The 22,233-nt window shown below is 39.7% G+C and overlaps 1 protein-coding gene across 1 annotated transcript in view; it reads right to left on the bottom strand.

The window, feature by feature from the left end:
* Positions 1 to 8,355, bottom strand: part of ptn (pleiotrophin) — a 54,296-nt gene extending 45,941 nt beyond the window's left edge. The window contains exon 1 of the mRNA XM_042511449.1: positions 8,200 to 8,355. The gene's annotated coding sequence lies outside the window, so the exon portion shown is untranslated. The remainder of the gene's footprint in view (positions 1 to 8,199) is intronic.
* Positions 8,356 to 22,233: the final 13,878 nt, after the last annotated feature.

Below are 22,233 nucleotides of genomic sequence, written 5' to 3'. Positions count from 1 at the left end.
AAATGCATAATTCAGTGAAGGGACAGCTGTGACATGCACGCACATTTTAGGGTATTTAGGGCAAGTAACAAGTGCCTGACAGAACGTTGTCTCCCTCGGGGCTTTGTTGAACTCACCCACATCCTGACTGATCCTGGTTTCTAATCACTTATTGGTGGGTGGACATGAAACCATCCTTGGTGCGACTGTAGAGTGGGCCTATCTAATCCTCTGCCCATCCATCTTAGGTGTTTAACTCTCCGAGTCGTACTTTTTCCAGAATGTGGTGCCCTGAGGGAGGAACAGGAAGACATCCCAGAGCTGCAGAAACTCTCCACTGGGCTAGATTAAAACCTGCTGAGATTTAACCAAGGATTAGACACCCCCTTTAGCAGTAGGAGGCTGTATAAACTGTTTAAAATTATTTTTGGTATTAAGTATTGATGTGGCCCTTTAAGCAGCCTGGATACCAAAGTTTGACCTAATAAAAAGAACTACAATAACAAAGAAGCAGATATTTTCTTTCTTTAACTAGCCCAGCTGCCAGAATAAAATGTTAGTATAACCGTGAATATGTTACATGTGCATGTTTCATAAATATCACATCAACATGATTTTTGAGCTGACTTTGTCATCTGGAGGAGAAGGGTACAGTGAGTGAAGATGCCTCCCAAACTGCAGACCACTGTCCAACATCAAAAGACAACAAAACCGGATGTTTTTCAGGATCCGTCACTGTGTATCCAACAGATTTTTAGGAACTGAGTTGAGTTGCTAAATGCAGGTGGTTTTGTAGGGACCTGTTGCTGTATTTCATGATGCTTTTTAGGCACCAAATATAATAATATGGGTGTTTTTGAGCAGCTTTTCAGGGTGTTTTTTAGGTATCTATCTTTTAGGTTGCTCTTTTTCAAGTTGCTTATCAGCCCCCAAACGTGGGTGTTTTTTTGCTGTGTTTACAGCAGCTGTTTAGCACCCAAACATGGGTGGTTTGTAGCGACTCACTGTTTTTCCACCCATGATAGCGACACATAAATGCAGTTGTTTTTTAATGCCTGGATAGTGCCACACAAACAACGAGGACATTGCTGCTTTTCCAGTGTGGACTGTGGTCACATATTTTGGTCCAAAATATGACATGTTGCTGTGTTTCCTGCAGCTTTTCAGCCCCCTAAAATGTGATTTTTGTTAAGTGTCCATCAGGTATTGTGCCTCCAAAGCCAGGTATTTTAGCCCAAACATGATCTTTTCCTAACCATAACCAAGTGGTTTTTGTGCCTGAATCTAATTAACCACAATGTTGTTGAAATATAAATTTTTATGTTATCGGCTGAAGTACAAATACATTTCCTCTGTGTGCATAAACACACGGTGCAACACTTTTCTTTGGCAAATGGGTTGCTGAAACATGCAATTTCATCGAATCTGTTGAAGAAATCTTCTTTTTCATGCGTTCACTAAACTAAAAAAAAAAAGAAAAAATGCTGCATTCCATGATTAACAATTCAAACCCTTCCAATCAGAGAAGTTTGTCACCTCTGTACAACATTACCATTAGCAATCCAATTAGCGGTGGGACTGGAATGGAGACACAGTGATGCTCACGATCAATTTAACTTTCCATTCAACATCAGCGGCAACATCACAACAAAACCCTGTGAGTAAGAGCAACCTGCTGCCACACGTCTCTGAATGCCTTTTTCTCCCCTTTTATATCACCTACACACTGTTTACGCCTTGCAAGAATCAAAGAGTCTCTGCAGAAATGATTATAATATCGCTAATAACTCCACTGGCTGGGTCGAATCCACTCCCTGCCACACAGCAGCCAGAGAAGTGTCTCTAAATAAAATGAGATTGCATTGATTGAGCCAATAGATTACAGCATTTAGGTGGACCTTTGGCAGCATATTGGCTGTATGGTATTTAATAGTCCCCTCAGGGTTTTACCTCCGAGCCATTTAGCAAGATTCTGCATTGGGGAGAAAGTTTTCCGAGTCGATATTGTGGATTACTTTATTTCTGCTGCACCTGTAATCATCATCATGAAACAGCATAGTTGCCGGGAGAAAGTACTGTACATTTCTGCAAATCATGGATATGTTACATTTGTACGTTTCATACCTGTCATGTCAATGTGTCTGAGGTGAAACCCAAAACACAGTTTTTTAAGCCAAAACATTGGTCTAATCTTTTCCTAATCATAACCAAGTTTTTGTGCCTAAACCTAACTAATCCTTAATCCTTTGAAACCTGAAGTCAAATCAAAAACATATAAGGCAATGAACAACTTCACAAGAAATTACCCAGAATTAGCAAGAAATTTATAGAAAAGTTAAAAGAAAATTACCTGAAATTAGAACACGAAAAATAAAAGAAAAATTGTAATATTTTATATTAATAAATAATATTTTTATTTCTTTATTTTTCTCTCTTGGCTACTTTTGGGCTCATTTGCTTGTAAGTTTTTCCCAGTTTCTTTGATTTTTCAGGACATCTCTTATCAGTTGCTCATTGCCTTTTTAGCTATGTTTTCAAAAGAAATCAAACCAATTTGCTCAGGTTCAAAAGGTTTAAATGCTTGTGAAAGACACCTGAACGTAACACAAGAAACTGATGTTGATCCAGGTTTCAAAGAGTTAACCACAGTGTTGTTAAAACATAAAGAAGCATAAAGCTTCAACATAATGCCCCATGTAATACCGTACATAATGCTACAATATTGTGATTGGGTGGTAAGAGAGGGACTAACAGCAGGATGACCAGATGTTCAACATTAAAAACTGATTTCTTTAAGTATCTCAACTACATTCATACAATTTTAATATCCAAAATGCTACAGTTTTTCTTTTTATGGTAAAAACTGAAGCAGCATAAACTTTCCAACTCTCAGACAGGGTGTGTGAGAGAGACAAGATCATCCCTCAGTTCATTATAGGAATACAAACACTACCCTCTCCCCTGTGTTTCACAGTCTGTACACACACAAACCAGGGGTGGGAGTGGGGGGCACCCTCAGGACCTGTATTCCCTGTATGACATTTGCTAAAGATACACAACCACAGCAGATCTGTCCCAAGCCTCTACTGCATCGTGTACACTGCAGCAGCAGTGTAAGCTGCTTGTGAGATAAATGAGTGCCACACAAACCGATAAGCACATTTGCAAGCTCCTTATTATTAGCTCATTTACATATCATGCATACTTAAAGCTGCTCAGATCAATATTTTTATATTAAGCTTGGGTCAAATGACTCAGTCCAGCCCCCAGAAGAAAACATTGGCATTGAACTTTTCTGCAAACTATGGATAAGTTTCATTTGTAAGCTTCATAGATATCAAATCAGTGTTTCTGGATTGACAAAGCATTTCAGCTGAAGTTGTTATTGGAAAGTGGAGAGGATGGAAGATGGGCAGATCACTATTTGAGACTAACAAACAACAAAACCTGTCTTTTTTGCATTTCTAGGAAGGACAGTGCCACAAAAGAGTTTTTTTGTTTTGTTTTGTTTTGCTGAGGCATCACTGTGTTTCAAGCAGCAACAAACGTCTTTTTCTGTGTTTCTACCAGGGAGAGTGTCACAAAAAGCAATTGTTTTTTATTGTTTTGATTTTTTTTTTTGTATATTGTTTAAGTGTTTTTACAAGTGTTCCAGGCAGCCAGCCATTTCTGTATTAAAATCAGTTGGCTGATTCTTGAGATTTGTTTATCTTGTATAACCCAGTGGTAAACACATTGAAGTTTACAACAATTTCTGACAATTTTGCATATGTAAATAAAGCAGAATCAATGTCTCAGGATGTCTCACAATATTTTTACATCTCTCAGTGAATGCCTGGAATAAGAGACAAAAAAATCAAACCAAGTTAGCAGGGTTTGCAAAGTGATTTATGTGTGGTCTAAATGTGCTACAGATCAACACTATAATCAAACAAGTCCAATTAAATGTTAGAGTCCACTCTTAGATCAGTGTGTGTTTACTTTCTCAGTAGGTAGAGAACTCATGTTCCAGCGTCGTGACCTCTGCCCTCTCTTTTCTCAGTCACCAACTGGCAGGCCTGGGGACAGTTTGTGTGTGTTTGCACAAATGCGTCTGTGTGTGTGTGTGTGTGTGTGTGTGTGTGTGGGTGGCTGGGTGACCGAGTGGGACACTAATGAGCTGACTGATTACAGTGGAAAGCCTCGGGTTATCATTAGCTCTCTGAGGATCAAACATCAGATCAAGCCAACAGCAGGGTGGGGAGATGCAGGCCACAATTAGATATTTGTTTTTCCACAGGAAAAGTAGAAAATCTGCACGAATTTAAGGAAGGAAAGAATTTTTTTTTTAAGGGTACAAATCTTGATGATCAAAAAGCGACGAGAGATTCACAACAAGCCTTGACACTTGTGCACGAACACAAACCCCCAACTCTGGCATTTAAATTTATCCACAAAAGGCATTAGTAGCCCCATCAATGGGCTCCCTCAGACAATCGGGACCAACAGCACACAATCTCTCATCAGCAGCTTAGAGGGTTTGCAGACAGCTTTGATTGTCTCGCCCTTGCCTGTAATGAGATAGCTGCTTCCTTGACGTCTCCATGAGAACGTTTCACACATTACTATTAACTCAACAGACTCAGGAGCCGGTCCCCTCGCAGTCGCTGCTCATCACCACCGCTGGACAAAAGATTCAGGAAGATTTCAGTGGCAATTCAGGACATGTGGTTTTCCTGAAGGTCTGCTCAGTCGCTCAGGATTATTCCACTTTAACAAAACAATTCATCATTGTTATTGAATGAGTAGATTGTATTAAACAAACTAAGACCGAAAACAAGCCAATCATTTACCACCTTATTCTGAGGTGAAACTGGACAAATCCAAGATGATGATAATAATCTGTTATAAAACAAGAAAACTGTGTGGCCAACACAACTATGGCTATTACAATCGGTCAAAGCTAAACAAAGAAGTCAGTCTGTAAACTGTGATGGATGTTTACAACAAGCTGTCTCAGTAATAGTATTATAATTCACCCTTATTTTCTCTTCCAAATAAGTTTGGGTAACCTGGGACTTATTTAAAGCTGGGGTATGCAGTTTTCTAGAGAGCAAAAAAAGGCCAAATATAAGCACTCTCTTCTTACCAGACGACTACAGACATATGCACACTCTTCATAAAGTGTTTCCCATACATCAGTTTATTAAATTTTACTTTGTTATAAAGCTCTCTTTCTTTAGCAGACAACAAAAGACAAATATTAGCTGTCTACTACACCCCAAGGGGCCTCTGCCTCACTTCTGGCCACTGTGGACTGCTTTGCCAGGTGGAGGGCAGGCAGCAGCTCCAGAGATGTACCTTCAGTCTGTGGCTTTAGCAACTCAAATTCACAGTGGTCAAGTTGCCAGCAAAATTGCTGGGTCTAACTTGTGTAACAGCAGCAACAGAAAGTTTGTGGATCCAGTGGGGAGTTGGGGTCAGTCCCCCGGAGTTAGGGTTTGTGACCTGTGATTGGCCAAAGTCTCCCGTCATGGGCTGGAGTTTCTCAAGCATCAAAACAGAGCCAAGAGTAAGAGAAAAAAATCAAGTTTTCTCTCAGTCCACTCATTTGACAATATGCATAAAGTTTAGTATGATATTTTGGCCCAGTGACTCCAAAAAAAAACTACCAACACCAACTTTAAAGTAGCAATGTACAGATTTTGTGTGTCAGCTACTGCTCAGTTAATTAAATAAGCTGTTTATCAATCTTTTGCGTCTTTGAATGCTTCAAAGTGAGAAAATAACATGCCAGTTTACCAATCAGGGAGGGTTAAACACAACACACCTCTGAGTTGCATTATAGGAAGTGTAGGATTCAGTATTTTTGGAACTGGATATCTTGTTCAGCACTAAAATTTTACAGGGTACCCTGGGGGTCATAAAAGTCTTGAATTCAATATTCTCAGACTAAGGCCTTAATGAGTCTTATGTTTGTCTTGAATTTCGTTTCCAAAGATCTTCATGTTTTTGTTTTTTTGTCCTTTCTCAGTGGGAGTTTGTGACCAAAAGGCACCATGTGAGGCCATTGAGAAAGGTTGTAATGCAACAAATTAATATAATTTTTTAATTTAGTATTATTAGAGTACAGACACATGCCTCAAAAGGGTAAATGAATTGTGTATGGATGGGAGTATTAATGATATATTATAATATATATATTTAATTCAAGTATTAAAGTAAAAATTGACATGGATTTTAACAAATATTCTTCAAACTTTGGCCAGTATGGCCTTGAAGTTGGCATTAAATTTAATTCAAGGTGGTATCAGAAAGGTCTTAAAAGTCTTAAATTTAGCTGTGAGAACCCTACAGGTAACCTGTTATAGCCTCTGCTGCTTTTGACCATTTGACTTTTTTTGTCACTTGTGAGTTAAAACCTGTATGGAAGTTTGTTGGTCTCTCCAACTTCTCTTTCTTGCTCTGTCAGACATCTTTTAGCCCTTTCATTAAGTTACCACTAATGGGAATGGTGGCCAAAACTAAGAGAATAAGACCAGAATCATCCTTAAAGGCCCATATTATCACCTTTCTCAGCTCAATTTTATTTTGGCTCCTGTGTTATGACGTCTCCAACTGGATGCAATGAAGGATGGTTCCTTGACAGGCCTCTCCTGGCATTTCTCCCCTCCTCTTTGCTTCTATTCCTCTCTTTATCCCGTCCTCCCTTTCTTTGGAGGCCCTCTGGACCCCATCAAGCCTCATTCTGTTCATCCCACATGTGAGGGGTCAGTGCGTACCCCACAAGAATAAACCAGCCACTCAATGTGAGGATCTTTGTGTATGTCCTCATCCCCCTACCCTTCTTTTCTCACTCTCTCTCCCCTCACTTACTTGTGCCCTATAGATGAGAATTGGCTCCATTCACAGCTCTTCCCTCCCCCCTGGAGCGGACTTCTCAGGGCCCTAACAGCGGCAATTCTATGCCTTATTGCTCCGGCTCCTCCATGGTGAGCCGTCTCGTCAAAGCATTTGTACAGCCGCAGAAGGAAATGAACCGGCTTTGTGCTTCGTCTTGACATATAGGCACGATCACGTGGGCAAGTTTGCGGGGCAAGCGTTTAACAAGAGAAAAGGGCAGAATGTGTAAAATGTCTCTTAAAGGCCTCCAAGTGGCCATCTTGGAAGGAAAATGCCAGGTTTAAGAAATTGAGCAGTTTTATGAGTTTGGCCCTTGCTGGCTGTCATCCAGCTTAATCCACATTGTGTTCTGACTTCCTACGGACCCAAAGCTGGTTTCTCAAGCTCATCTCCACCTCATGTTTAATCTCCCCCGGCTCTTTCATTAGGACCACACCATGTGTTGATTCTAAAGAAATGAAGCGGACACCTCATTTCGAGCAAGAATGAGCCGGAGAGAGCTTTTGTCCGCAGCAGGAATGCCCATAAGACAGAGAGGAACAGTGTTTGGTCTGACTCGGGTTGCTATACCAGTGCTGGAGAGAGCCATGGCAACGCAAGCAGAAGGTCTGCCGGACCACATAGCGCTGATACAATACGGCCGCCCCGGGTTTGTCATTCCAGTCAGGCCTGACCCAAATTACGACATCCTCGGCAAAAGTGGCCCACTTCAAACCAGTGGGCATGCACAGACATACTTAATCAGGCTTGCATATATTTGGCTGATGGCGATAATAAACAAAACATATGGATGTTTGAAGTCTAATCACTGAGGAGACGGCCCTGTTAATGATTTAATACCACAGTCCATAGCCCATGGCTGCTGGATTATTGGGACTTTCCAATTGTTTACCCAGTATGTCTACAAGCCACTTTTCCATCTGCGCTTATAATTCTCAGCATTTTAAGCTTAATAGTCTTTTATGTTTTCATATGTTTATTATCTCTTATCAACAGCCTCAGGGCAAAATCTGCTTAAAATGGGAAGAGCAACAAAAAAGCGATTAGGAGCATGGAAGCGTCTTGGTGAAATATGAAAAATACAGAAATGCAAAAACACTGTTTTGATCACCAGAGAAAAGTTTCATTTGCAACTTAATCCAAAGTTTGCAAAAATACAGTGAAGAAGTTCTGCAACATCCCAACACTGAGAAAACACAACAGAAATACATGGCCCTCATACCATCTGTACTTGAGTCTTTCCGCACAGCAAACTTCTCTGCTCACCATCACATCACACCTTCCCCATGAAAGCCATGCATCAGTAAGTGTGCAACTACAGGAAAAAAATGCACTTACTTTACTTTGGAGGTCTGGTAGTTGTATATCAGAGCTTGAAGAAGTATTTTCTCTAGGCTCTTTTCATCTGCACCTCTGCCCCGCTGCCCTGCCTCTCCAATACTATTTCTCTTTGTGGGCTGAGCATGCGATAGCTGTGTAGTTTTTTTTTGTGTGTGTGTGTTGCATGGGATGAGGGGAGGGTGGTGGGTTGGGTGTTGAATGCTGGGTTTCCTGACTCGTGATCAGGAGCTCATTACCCCCAAGGTCACTCCAGGGACGCCCTGCCTGGCACTCACTGAGACACCAGAGGGAAGATCGCAGACGAGGAGTGTGAGAGAAAAAGAGAAAGGAAGAGAGCAGTTAAGAGCCAAAGTGCCTGGGAGATCCGTGGGGACGGGGAGAAAGAGCCGGGAGAGAAAAAGAGATGCACAGATACATATAAACAGAAAGAGAAGGGGGAGACGAAGTGGAGAGACAGTGATCCAAATGCCAACAGAGAGGCAGATATTCAGGAGAAGCGAGCAAACACAACAACAAAATGTGGCTTCAGGAGCCTCGCATGAGCCCACAGAGTGAGCAGGCTGGGAACAGCAGCCCAGCCAAACCACACAGAGTTATATAAAATATCTTGTTGATCCATGGAAAAGTGAGTCCGACCACAGCGATCAATAGAATATTGACAAACACCAGCTGGGCTCTGCAATTGTTATCCAGCTTTTTAGACAGACCAGTGCTGCAAAATTATATTCACTGTGTCGTGTGAACGACATCGGGGGGTAGCTCTTACAGTTGTTTTTGTCATTTGATTGGATGGTTGTCCATTTTTATATATGCTGATGTTTGTATGCTGGTTTTGCGGTTGTGTACGGCTCTGGCTACAGGAATACAGATATTTTGGAATGATTATTTTCCTCTGTGTTTTGACCCCTTGTCCGCACACAAAGATTCATTTTATTATTAAATCTTAAATCAAAAATATAAAAAGAGTAAAATTCATGGGTCTTGCCCCCTTGACCACACAATACAATGTTTTTGTTCATACAATATTAAGTGCACAGTAAAAATTCCTTGCTTAAGTGCGTTAAAGTGCACCGTAATTACACTAAAAGCAACATTAGAATAAATAATGTTCCATAAGATAATTAAATGAGTAATAGTAATTATAAGAACTATACTAAAACCTAAATCAAAAGACTTCATAATCATATTAACAGAATCTACAAATATGCCAGTAAGCTTTCACTGCCATTCAGAGTCACTAAAAAGTACATTTTTAAAAACAACCTCAGATTTTTTTAAATTTCTGGTTACTGTTTATGTAAGAAGGAGTGTTTGAGAAATGATAGTCACAAGCTCAACTCGTACATGGCTATTGTTGCTTTGTATGATGAGCAAAACAGAAAGAAACAACAATGGCAGACAAGTATGTTTACATTTTTGTTAAAACTCTTACATTTAATGACGACTTCCTGCACTTAAACTTAGTTTTCTTGCATCATTTCACTAACAAAAGTTGGCATCTGCTGCACCCTCAGCATCCAGGTCTTAAAGTCCACCATATACAGTGGTGTTAATGTAACAAGGTAATAATACTTCATTTCAATACTTAAGCATTTTTTGGGAGTATCTGTACTTTGCTTGAGTTTTTAAATTGCTGTCAACTTACATTTTTACGCCACAACATTTCCTAAATAAAATGGATACTCTTTCTTAACTACATTCCCCCTGGTCACTTATTACAAAACAAAGAAGAAAAGGGGGCTAGAAAAATTTGGCTTTTGTTCTTTAAATCCTTTCAGTCAGTTGTAAAAAAAAAAGAAAGAGAAAAAAAGACCTTGTTTTTTTTAGTGTAATATAGCCTCCATTTTTTAAATTATGAGCATATACTTGTACTTTTGCTTTCAATACTAAAGTACATTAAACATTGTAAAATTACTTTTGATACTTATTCTAATAGAGGAATTTAACTTCTACCAAAGTCATTTTCTGGTAAAATATGTGCTTTTACTCAAGTATGTCTTTCAGGTACTTCATCCACTACTGCAGTTTCCAGAGTAGGATTGTTATGGATTCAGAGTACAAGGGAGAATATTTGCATATCCAGAGTATTACGATTAAACACAGTTTGAACTTTTATTTTAGTAGTTGAACATGTCGTTTGGTTACCAAACTGTTCATCTCATGCAGAACCGTCCAGTACAAACACATGTATTATTACACCCCTATAGGAAATAGCATTATAGGTAACAGGGAAATTTTTTGATTTTGGGCTGGACTGTCCCTTTAAGTCTGGACCTACTGATGCATGACTATGACTAATGAATGGCCAAAACCAATGATGTCACATGCGAAGGCTTTGCAGTTGTTTAAAGGCGCCACAGCAATGTAATCAGCAATGTAACTGATTACTTTTGCGGCTGTGTAATAACAAAAGTAATTACTTTTTTCAATAAGTAATTAGAAATTGATTTTTCGAGTAAATTGCTTGACGCTGATTTTCTATTTGACTCATCAATTACTTATCTAATTATTTCAGGCCTAAAGAAAACACCACAGTCCCAATTTGAGCTAAATTTTGCAGTTAACTGTTAGAGAAAAAATGAGGCTCCATTTAATTGTCAAACTTGAGTTCAGATAACTAAACCATGAATCATTTCTGTCCTTTTGTCTTTGTCTCTTTCTCTCATGTTTCTGGATAGATCAATTTTATCTCTCATTTGTGGCCAGACATCCTTTTAGAGAGAGTGTGGTAATAAGTTGTGGATCCTCTCAGGGTGTTTGGAGCGGCAGATGGCTGAAGATGACCCTACAGAGCAGCTCCGCACTCTGCTGCAGCTGGACAAGTCTGGATTGACAGATTACAGCACACGCGATCAATAAAGTGTACCATTAGTTCTGTCCACAAAGCCCTGTGTACAATACTGATGTCAGACCGCCTCTGTAAACTCTCTGTAGTCCACACGCGGGAGAAATGGCCTTATATTTCACCTTATAAGGCTGTCTTTCCTGGCTCGGGTTATTGATTGAGCGCCAGGCACGGATTCATTCTGCACTGGAGGAAAAAAAAATACCTCAGTGTGCCAAAACAGCAGCTCTTTAGTTCATAATTATGAGACAGCCCATTTGAGTGCCAGCGTCTGTTGTTAAGGTGATACTCGGACCCATTCACAATGTGATTATAATGCACCATTTCACTACTTTAATGGTCATTTATAGGTGGGAGCGGACTCGAGAACCATTAGGAGAGTGTGATGGAGACTCAGCATTATTAATTCAAAGAGAGGGACACAAATTAGCATTAATGGTCACCGATGGTCAACTTTGTTCTTAAATGTAATGCCAAAATCTTCCCACCAGAGCTGTTTTTAAGGCGAAACCGAGTTTCATCTCCTTTCTAATAAGTCTCAAGTCCTTGAGGGCAGAGTAAAGTCTTTATAAGCAAATCTCAAGTTTCTGAAAAATTACCATTAAAATTACACTGAATTTTTCTCTCAAAGTTTGATTAAAAGTTAGGAAAACTTTTCTTTTTTTCTGTCAGGTCAGTTGTTCTGGAGCTCTTGATCATATCACATTTCCAGCAGAGGGAATTTACCCAGGTGAATTTTTAGACGTACTTTCTTTTGATGCACAGGCCGAGTTTGTAGCGATGCAAAGGCCTGACTTTTGTTGTTTTCTTGGTTTTATATGTCAGAACTGGAGACTTAAACATTTCAAAGCAGTAAAGTTAAAATCAATATCTAATCTTTCTAGTGCAAGTCTGACTCAAGTCATAATGTCCAGCCCAAACATTGGCTTTTCCCCTTTTTTCTGTCTTTTATTTTCCCTTTTTTTCTCTTACATACATACACCCAAAGGTGCCATCTGCACTGGAGACACTGGGGACATGTCCCCACCTCTATCTAAAATGGACAAATTTTGTCGCTAAACACACAAATTCTAACATAATCTTTTTCTCTTCTCTCTTATACTTGCAATACAATTTTTTTAATCAGCTTTTCACTACCACATCATGCTTATTTCAGTTTGATATGACAAAGGATGACACAGAGGTGAAGAGGTGAGGGGTTTGACTCCATGTTCGAAATGTCAAGAATCCGCTGCTAAATCACAGGCATTCAAACTTCAAAAAGCAGGATGATGAGGAGCGCCTTGAACACCTTTTGCCTAGCAACTGAGAGCTTCGTCTTTGAAAGTCATCAAAGAGGTGCTTTGTAAAAAAAAAAAAAAGGTGGAAAAAGCCGAGCTTAAGTCGTGGAGCAAAATAATGGATGAGTTGGTAATAAGCCTCGAGGTTGTTTGGTGCATCTGCCCCAGAAAGATAGGTCCTCATCTAAAGTCTGGATACAGAAATGAGAAATGAAGGCACAGATTCGTTTGGTCCTTATTTATCAATCTATTGTACAAACCATCGCAGATTTGTGCACAGAAATCGTTTTAAGAAAGGGTCTGCGTGTGATTGTTTATTGTTTAATATAAGGATCCCTATTAGCTGATGCATACGTGACAAGCTAGTGTTCCTGGGGTGATGAACACGTTCGTTCTCATCCTAACCCGTCACGTGTTGACGCTTTGTAGTGGGCCTCCACGTCTGCATACTATGCTTCTGCATCTGCTGTTTACGTTTTGGGATGCCTACTTTGACGTGAACAAATGCACATGATGACACAGCATGTGCTTATATTTAACAACAGCACATGGAAACCAAGGGAAGGAGGCACATCTTAAGGTGCAGAATAAAAACATCACATTCAGACGGAAAGCAAACACTGGACCTCGACATGATAGGTAAATGTCTGTGAGACCCATCCACCACCCCTTCCACCCACCCTCTTCTATTACGTTTTTACTGGCAGTGTTTCAACCTGACACCGTCCTGCCATGTTGCATGCACACAAAACCGGCTCCGTCCGGCCACATTCTCAAGTGATGCTGCCTGTGCACGTATCATGTGGACATGGCAGATTCTGTACAGCTTTCCAGCCATCCATCAGCATAAAATAACACCGTGACAGGTTCTGTCAAGCTGTTCAGGCTGGTATGATTCATGACATATTTTTATCTCGCCAATCACAACATAGCAATGATGGAGTATTGGATGGGTCCAACAAACCCTGGACTTTCATGCAGGAGTCCAGTGTTTGCTTCCCGTCCACCATGTGCCGCCTTCCCCTTATCCTACCCATCCATGCCATTGTTGCTTAATGTGCTTTTATCATCATTGGTTGCCATGTGCTTTTGTTGCCTAAACATAATCCTGTGCAGGGTGATCATGATAGCGGCATCCCGGAACGTCAACAGCAGACACAAAAGGATGCCTAAAGCGCAATTTTTAGATGCAGAAGTCTACTGCAAAGCAGCAATATGTAACAACCTGGGATGATAATGTACTGAAATGGCTGTACGCCGAGGTTTCTGTTGCGTGCTAATTTCGTAAATGAGGGCCATTATGTTTTTAAAAAATCCACAAATAGCGATGATGGTCTCCATTTTTCTAACCACCAAATGCATAACCTTTTATGTTTTTTCAATAATTACTGCACTTCAGTTCATTGTTCATTCATGCTGCCCAACCCTTGAATATTGTAGATCTGCAAACGCCGCAGTTTCACATGTTGAGCATCATGTTACACTGTTGGGGATTTCAGCATCAGCCCCACTGATGGCCGGTAATTAGTATGACTCATACCCCCCGCTGATAACGATATACCTTTCCACTGCTGCCGTCTCATATTCAACTCATTAATAATACATTTCATCCATTTGCACCCCCCCTTCAGCCCTCCCCTAAGTGTGCGATATACTTTAGTGCCATCCACCAGGAGCTCCTCCAATGATATCATTCCCCTCATTTGATTAAACGAGATATGACAAACCATGAAAAAATAATGAAAAAAGATCCTCGATGGCCGAGAAATTTTCTGTTGAGCCTCAGAGGTCCAGAAAACAGTTTACACAGATATGGCAGAGTTTGAGTGAAATATGATCTTTATATTAAATCCAGCAGCTCCCTTGTTATTTTTACTCGCTTTAAACTGGCTGCTGTTGTCGTGAGCCTGAACAGAGCTGGGGATGGAGTCGCTGTTAAGCCCCACTAACCCTGTTCGTTCAGTATATGTCCACCGGCAGCTCAATAAGAAGACGGCAGTGACTGGGCCTGTCTGCGGCGAGAGTGTGATGAAACCAAATGAAATCAGTCTGTCGAAGTCAGCCACAGTCCTTTTTTTTCAAACCACAGCTCCATCAGCTCTGCCACTCCATCCCATCATTCCCCAACACAAACACCTCAAAGTATCCGAGATGAGAGCACCAAGAAATGGCAGAAAAGTCATTTTACACTTTTTTTTGTTTTTTTAAAAGTAAGTATGAAATGGAGATGGATTTTATGGCTGTAAGAGAGAAAATAGTCTCAGAACATCCTCTCAGATCACTCAAGAAGTGTTTAGATGTACGATAATCATACACAGTATATAGCAATCCCCTATAATAACAGACTCCAGAGTCAAGGGCACGTATCTGCTTTCTTTACCACGAGCATACACTTCATTCATCATAAGGAGGGTGCAAGTGGAACAAAATGTCTCCACGGTGTGAGTCACAGAATGTACCCCGCTAGGCTGCAAGTCATATCAGATGCAGGACAAAACACACACACACTGAACATCTGTGGGGCCATGACCACCATTTAAATCTGCATCCGGCTAAATACTGTATCCAGCTGTCTACAGTACACGTAATGAAATGAGTTAAGTTTATTTATATCGACCTCAATCACACGTTTGTCTCAGAGGGCTTTGCAATATGTACAGCACTCAGTGCTTTATCCTTACGCCCTTGATTCGGATAAACAAGTGCACCACAAAAAGAAGTGAAATTGACCTAAGGCTATTGGTCCCATAAGTGCTTCATGTACTGAATAAAATGTAGCAGCACGAGTGGTGTTAGTCATTACAATGTAGAGAAATAGAAATGTAGTATGCTTTTCAAACTGCAACAAAGTACCCAAATTGCAAAATAAAATTAAGAATTGCAAAGTTGCAGGGCTTAGAGTTTGCAACAAAGTTTAAGGGAAAAAATCCTGAAATGAATTAATTATAATAAATCTGTGTGATTACTAGATTCACTCATGGAGTCAAGGTGCATCCACACAATGCTTTCACACAGAGTTCAACTTGTGAACTTTGGCAGGTAAATTTGCATTGTGATAGTTCCAATATTCACTCCCTTTTCATCTCTGTTTTGTATGTAAGCCTATTACCAACAGTGTGATGAATAAAAGATCCTTGAATTTTAATGATGAACTGAGTTACTGAGTATCTTGAAATGAGGAGAAACTTTCTCATAATGAGTTAGGACCACTAAATAATGAGAAGCTCAAAATAATGAGAGACGTTCTGAAAATAATGACATATCTAAAAATGACAAAACATTCTCAAAATAACAACCTTCTCAAATGAATAGGTTTTTTTCTCTCAAAACAATGACTCATTTATTTTAAAATGATGAGAAATGTTCTCAAAATAATGAAATAGTATCTCAAACTAATGAGAGACTTTATCAAAATAATGAATAAATTCTTTTAAACATGACACGCTTATCACACAAAAATGAGAAACTTCCTCAAAAAATGATCCATTATCTCATAACAATGAGAAGTTTCTGAAAATGACTGAGAATTTCAAAATAATGTGTAAATATCTCAAAATAACAAGAAACTTTCTTAAAACAATGACTTACATATCTCAAAATAAGAAACGTTCTCAAACAAATCAGGAAATCTTAAAATAATGACATTGTATCTCAAAATAATGAGAAACTTTCTCCAAAAAAGAATAACTTCCATGATGTACTTATCTAAAGATAATGAGAAATTTTCAGTTAGCAGCCCATTTTTTAAAAAAAGCAAAAATAAGCTAAAATACCCCGTATACCTGAGGGGAACTGCAGAGTTGACAGATAACACCATGTGGGTTTGTCACAAATGATCCCCTTTCACAAAGTCATTGATCCATTGATACTTCAAAAAAAATCAATTAGTGCAGCTTTAAGAAATCACTTCTGATCATTTCTCAGTGAAGCTGATCAGGACAAACAGCAGCACACACTCTTCCATACTAACTCTTACAAACACAAACACCTCCGCAAAATCGATTCCCATCACGAATCTTTATGAAAGCACAACCTGATGAAGTTTATAGCGCTCATCTATTCAGCATGAGGTAATGAACGTTATCCCATTATGCCCATTTAATTTCACAAGAAGCTCTGTTTCATTAATAAAGCATAAGCTCTTGGTTGAATATTAATATTTATATGCCTGAGCCCCAGCTAATAAAAGTAAAGAGATTTCTACTTTCCAAAGACCATCCTCGGCATTCCCCGTGGAATATCATCGGCATGTTTTTGCTCTCTGTTGTTGTTGAACGGCCAGCAACTTCAGGCAAGACTTTTTTTTCCACATTTTCATTGTGAAAAGGTTTACCTCTAATGCTTCAAAGACCGCATTTGTTATTCAGGCCTTAATGCAGCATTTAATCTCCATTTAAAACCCATTGGATGCTAATTAGTCATCATACACTTTTAGCATCAGCAGGGTAATGGTGAAAATGTATTGATTAGAAAGATAATCAGACTGACAATGACTGAATGCTGATTTATTAGCCTGTATGATAATGTGGGCCCCTTGTATTGGAAACCAGTGATCCCCAGAGATCTTAGAGGATGTCAAGTTTTCAGCTCCTCTTGGGTGACAGACTGCGGAAGCTCCTACCAGTCATACAAATGGAAATCTGATACAGTACAGGGTTCATTTTGCTGTGTACAATGCCTCAGAACTTTTTCGGCTGAATTTTAATGCGACTCCAAGCAGACAAATCAAACATGTCCTCTTCTATACTCATGTATAACCATGTCAGTGAAAGCCCCGGTCCTGGCCGTCCTGTTTGAACACTGCGAAACTTAATTTATGACTGACAATTAATCTCAAGGAGCCAAAACACTCTGGCGTGGCCGGCGGAGCGTGACAGCGTTGGCAAAAACAGCTCTCACCCGATTCGTCTCCCAGCCGACAGTCTGGCCCTGTCGCCCCAGCGTTTATCTGCCTCCATACGCTTCCCCCCAAAAACTCATTAATCTCTAATGGCTTAATTCTGTGTTCCCGGTATGGCCTGCATATGTTCTCATTAATGGCTTTTCAATCTTATGCTATAGAGCAGAAGTAAGATGATAAAATGTTCTTTTCTTTACAAAAAAACGACTTCGGTCGGAAATAGAAAATGTACGTGATCCGTCTTGTAGTTTTTTGATGGTGAGCACTGCAGATAATCGAGTATGAGATCTGGTGGAAGGGATGATGACAGAAAATGAAAATGTATAAAAGCTTCAAGAGAGCCATAGTTCAAACAAAAATTAGGAGCTTGTGAAAGACATTGAAAGAGTGAACTAAGTTTATAAAAGGCAAGAGATTCTTCACAGCAGTTTGTCGGATATTTAAAAAAAAATATCCACCGCTGGGGAAAAAACTTTCTTATGTGGCGATATGACAAATGAATATAGAAATTAATGATAAAAATGAAACTTCCTTAGCTGATTACTTACATTAAGACAATTATTTTTGTAAATCAAGTTCTCTGAAATGTTTGACATGTAAATAAGCTATTATCTAATCAAATGCACTAATTTGCATTTACCAGAACAAAAAAAAAATTAACATTAGATGAAGCAGGTTCAGAATTCTTGTTTCATGTTGTTAACATATGCAAGTCAAAGGTTTTTGCAGAGGGAATATAGGATTTTTCTTTTTTTTCACTCAGTAAGTCAGAAAAAACTGTCAGCAGCCACCCACGCACACACACACAGACACACAAATAAATTGCCATGTTTTTAGGAACATAAATCACACTAGGAATGATATACAAACAACCTCCTCTGAGAAATTCTTCAGAATTTAGACAGGATTAAACCTGGGAAATTTGGTGCTTGTAAGTGCTTCTTTGACAAGAAACTTTTGAGTCCATGTTTTAAGGAATAAAATGTTGTATAAATCAGGCTATCACTGATATATGAAGAAGCCCCTGTGTAGAAACCTCCAGAACATAAGTAGAAATAAAGTATAAGTAGTAGTGCTACTACAGAAGAGTTTTGTTGCTCAGTGTTCAATAAAAAATAAACTCTGAGTAGATTCCATACGTAAACGAAATCTGGCTATGAATGATATATGAACAAATCCCTCTGTAAAAACCTTTAGAATATAGATAGGAAGAAATGGGGGCATTATAGTGTTACTGAAGTGAAAAGTGTGAAAAAAAAATGAATTTTCAGACAATTCCATACATTTTTAGGCAAAAATAAGACACAAGCGATTAGGGTAAAAACTGCAACTAATAGATATCACAAGTAAACGTCCCCAGTTGATTACTTTTGGTAAGAGCGTTTTTTTTTTTATATTAAAAGTTTTCTGAAATTTGATGTTTTAATATGCAAATTGGATGTTATAAATTTTAATTTGTGCTCATTTTCATTTGCATAATTTCCAGAAACTTTAATGGAAATTAGATAAAGCCATGGTTAAAATTCTTGTTTGATTTTGTTGACAGATTATTTATCAATATTGAGAGTCAACAACTGAAGATTTTCATGTTGCGTGGACATTAATATTATGATGTTTGCAGGCAGTTTTGTTCTCCATACCTTATAACGTCCTTATGACGTCTAACGTCTCCGACAAACACTGTAGTCCCATTTAGCCACTTGTTAGAAACCGCCTTGCTTAAGACAAGTAAAACCTTAAAAGTTCAAAAATCGGGTTTAAGTGGACGGATTTTATGTTGCAGAGCAAAACGTCTGAATATCTTCAGCCTGTGTTAACCACTGACCTTATTTAAGGAATTTTAACGAAAACCCATTAAAGACTTCAAGAAGAGGGAACCGTAAGTGCTAAGAGGCAAACGGTCTTCCGCGTTTTAGGATTCATCACTTCACCACTCTATAGACATCCTGAAATCGAGGTCTGCTGACATCACAACCCAAATTCAACCCATTATATACAACTAAATATGTTGGCTGGCCAGCTGGAAAAATAAACACCTAAATGTGTATTTTGGATGTTTTCCATCCACTAGTCCGAAAGAAGAAATTTTACAGTCAATGTAAGACACTCTTTTCATCTATTTGCCAAACGTCCTTGACATGAGCTGACCAAATGCCAAAAAGGATGGTCCATGAGTCAATCTGCCTTTAAAAAAACTTTGAAAACAAGACACGTAGCTCTGGTGTTTTGTTCTTAACTGTTGTTGGGATTATGGATTCTCACTCTCCCCTTTGGGTATTTGCTCTGTGCTGAAATAAAAACAGCCCTCCATATTTCATTCCGCAGAAAATACATTCCTCACGATTTCCGGGGTCTCAAAGACGAGTCAACAATTCAAACTTTGAGATGTCAAAACAAACCAAATTCTCAAAAAAAGGAAAGAAAGCATGCGCTTGAATGCGTCTCTCACGCCTGGTACACAATAGCTCCGAGGCCAATTAGTGAGGGAATTGCTGTGCATAAAACTACAGAGACAGAATGAGGACCGGAGAGAGAGAGAGGTGAGAAAAACTAAAATGACATATCATGTGCCCGGTTCTGTAAAAGTAACTTTTGTGTCATCATCCAAAATACACGGCGCTCTGGTGCTCGGAGCTTTGCGGTGTTCCCGGCAGTCACCTTAACAATAGGATTAGTGCCAAGCTGAGTAGCAAAAAAAAAGGCAGAGGAAGGGAGGATAAAAACTGCCTGGGATCACTGCTATCACTGATGGAGGCTGAACCCCCGAGGGAGCACTTGTCTTTCTGTTTGATTTGTTCTCTGTCATCTCGTCGGTAGCCAGTGGGCTGGGGGCTGTTTGCTTGGCACTGCACAGCCCTTTTATCTGCCGATTGAGAGAAAGAAGGAAGGGAAACAGCTCTGTGACCAAATGCTGAACCTTCCTCCTCCACCTCCTCCGAGGGATCGCTGAAGGAAAGCGGCCCTGACCAGAGGACTTCAGGCTCTGCTACCTGTCGCCCGACTGATGACTGGAGCTCCTTGTGTCGATGCTGCACAGATGCAAAAAAAAATCTGTGTGATGCAACTCGCCTCAGAACGCTTTGCAAAGATGACCTACCTGTGGTACTTAAGTGAATTTAGATAGAAGTCAATATTCTTGTAATAAAACACCTCTGTCTCACTCTGGCTGATCACCAGTTGTCAGTGTTTAGAAGGGCCTGCAGTCCCAATCGATGGGAAAATAAATTACCACTCTCAACCTCGCCAGAAGAGAGAAGTTGAGCCACAGCTGCAACCCCCCACCCCCCCCCCAACCCCCACCCTCCAAAAAAAGATTATGAAATACTGTCAGTAATGAGACAGCATCTGGGTGATAGCGACCATATGCAAAAGTGGTGGATTTTCTGACTCTCTCTTCTTTCGAGGGGGATTTAGCGAGACAGTGCAAGTGTTTGTGATTGGCACAGGGCCCCTTCGTACTCATTTCTCCAGTTTAAGAGCTTCTCCGCGAGTCAGCCAAGCGTGTAAACACACATCAGCTTAGCTGGGCGCTGGTCCTGCCCTTTGCAGGTGCTCACTGTCAATCCAGGAGGTGGTAAAGTAAATAAAAGTCCATCTGACAACACAGCGCGGACCACCTGCAATCAGCGCTCTGCAGACCGCAGATTCCTCCTTGGTTATTCACACTCATACTCTTCTCTCAGACCCTTCTCCCACCCAAATTAGTGTGTATATGTGGATTTTTAAAGCGGGAAAACTAAACAAATAGGCAATAGACCCGTTTCCCATTACCAGTAGACTAGAGCACAATCCTGTATCAGCTCAGGTAACCACAGGTAACGCAGCCAGAGGCATGATGTATTCAGGTTGTCAGTGCATTTAAGGTGTTTTCACATTAGGCACGATTGTTTTGTACTGTGCCCAAGCACGATTTCTCCCCCCTCCCCTCTCCCCTGCTGCTCAGCTTTCACATTAGTGATGTTGCTTTAACAACTGAGCCTCTTTGTTTTGTTTTTTTGTTTGTCTGTTTATTAATACTTTTTGTTTCGTTGCTTTTGCATTTTTTCCCATTTGTTTGCTTTTTTTTTGGTCATGTTCTTCCACATATTTATTCAATGTCTTCTTGTGTGTGTAAGGTATTGGTAGTTTTGTTGTCATTGCAACCTATGAGTTTTGTTATGATTAATGTCATTGGTTTGATTTCTGTTATTGCCTGTATTTTGTTATGGGATGGGAGAGTAAGTGGAGAAAACATGGGTGCTCTCTGATTTATACACCTTGTATGGCTCTTCCAATAAATTATTATTAAAATTGTAAACAAGTGTGTTGTCCCACGATTGAATTCTGATTGTAACCTTTTCCACTTTGTTGGTGGGTGTTACTGAGTTTTTGTCCAGTGGGAAGGGGCTTCATACTCTTTTCGTGAAGTACGTTATTGACAACAAAAACAGCAGCTATCAGTCCTTTAATTAAACTTGAGGATTTGCTCCAGTCTACCTGCCGTATTTGCAATTCCCTTCAGTCCAAAAGATGTAATCAATCTTGATTAAGGGGACTTACTTGTTTGTAAATAGGAGGGCCATTCATCAACTTATAAGACTTGAGCGTGATGCTGAGAGGAAGCTGCGAACGTTCAGCTCAAATTAGAGACAAAGTAGACTCTGTGTAAATAGGGACTTAACTTTGATCCTAGCTCATTTTGATTAACATCCATTTTTAATGAAGCCACATGCAGCAGTGGAAATGTGCTTCAGCAGCGAACAATTTGTCATGGGTGGAAATGGACATTCTTGCAGAGATAAAGTGTAAGGATTAGCCTTTGCTTTGCGGTGCCTTCCATGCTTAATGCTTTCTGATGAGTTTTCATCTGGTATCCTGATTCTGTGTTCTCATTAGCGAGTATTAAATGTGGTGCATTACAATGCAGCCTCCCAAATGGTTCACATTACTGTAATTGGATGAGTGGGTTTGTAAGTTTAAGCACAAAAGCAACATCTTTAATACACTTTTAATTTCCCTGAAAACTT

Source organism: Plectropomus leopardus, chromosome 22, assembly GCF_008729295.1.
Source record: "Plectropomus leopardus isolate mb chromosome 22, YSFRI_Pleo_2.0, whole genome shotgun sequence".
NCBI classification, from domain to species: domain Eukaryota; kingdom Metazoa; phylum Chordata; class Actinopteri; order Perciformes; family Serranidae; genus Plectropomus; species Plectropomus leopardus.
Note: the sequence above shows the minus strand (reverse complement) of the source record. Positions and strands in the feature narration are given on the sequence as shown.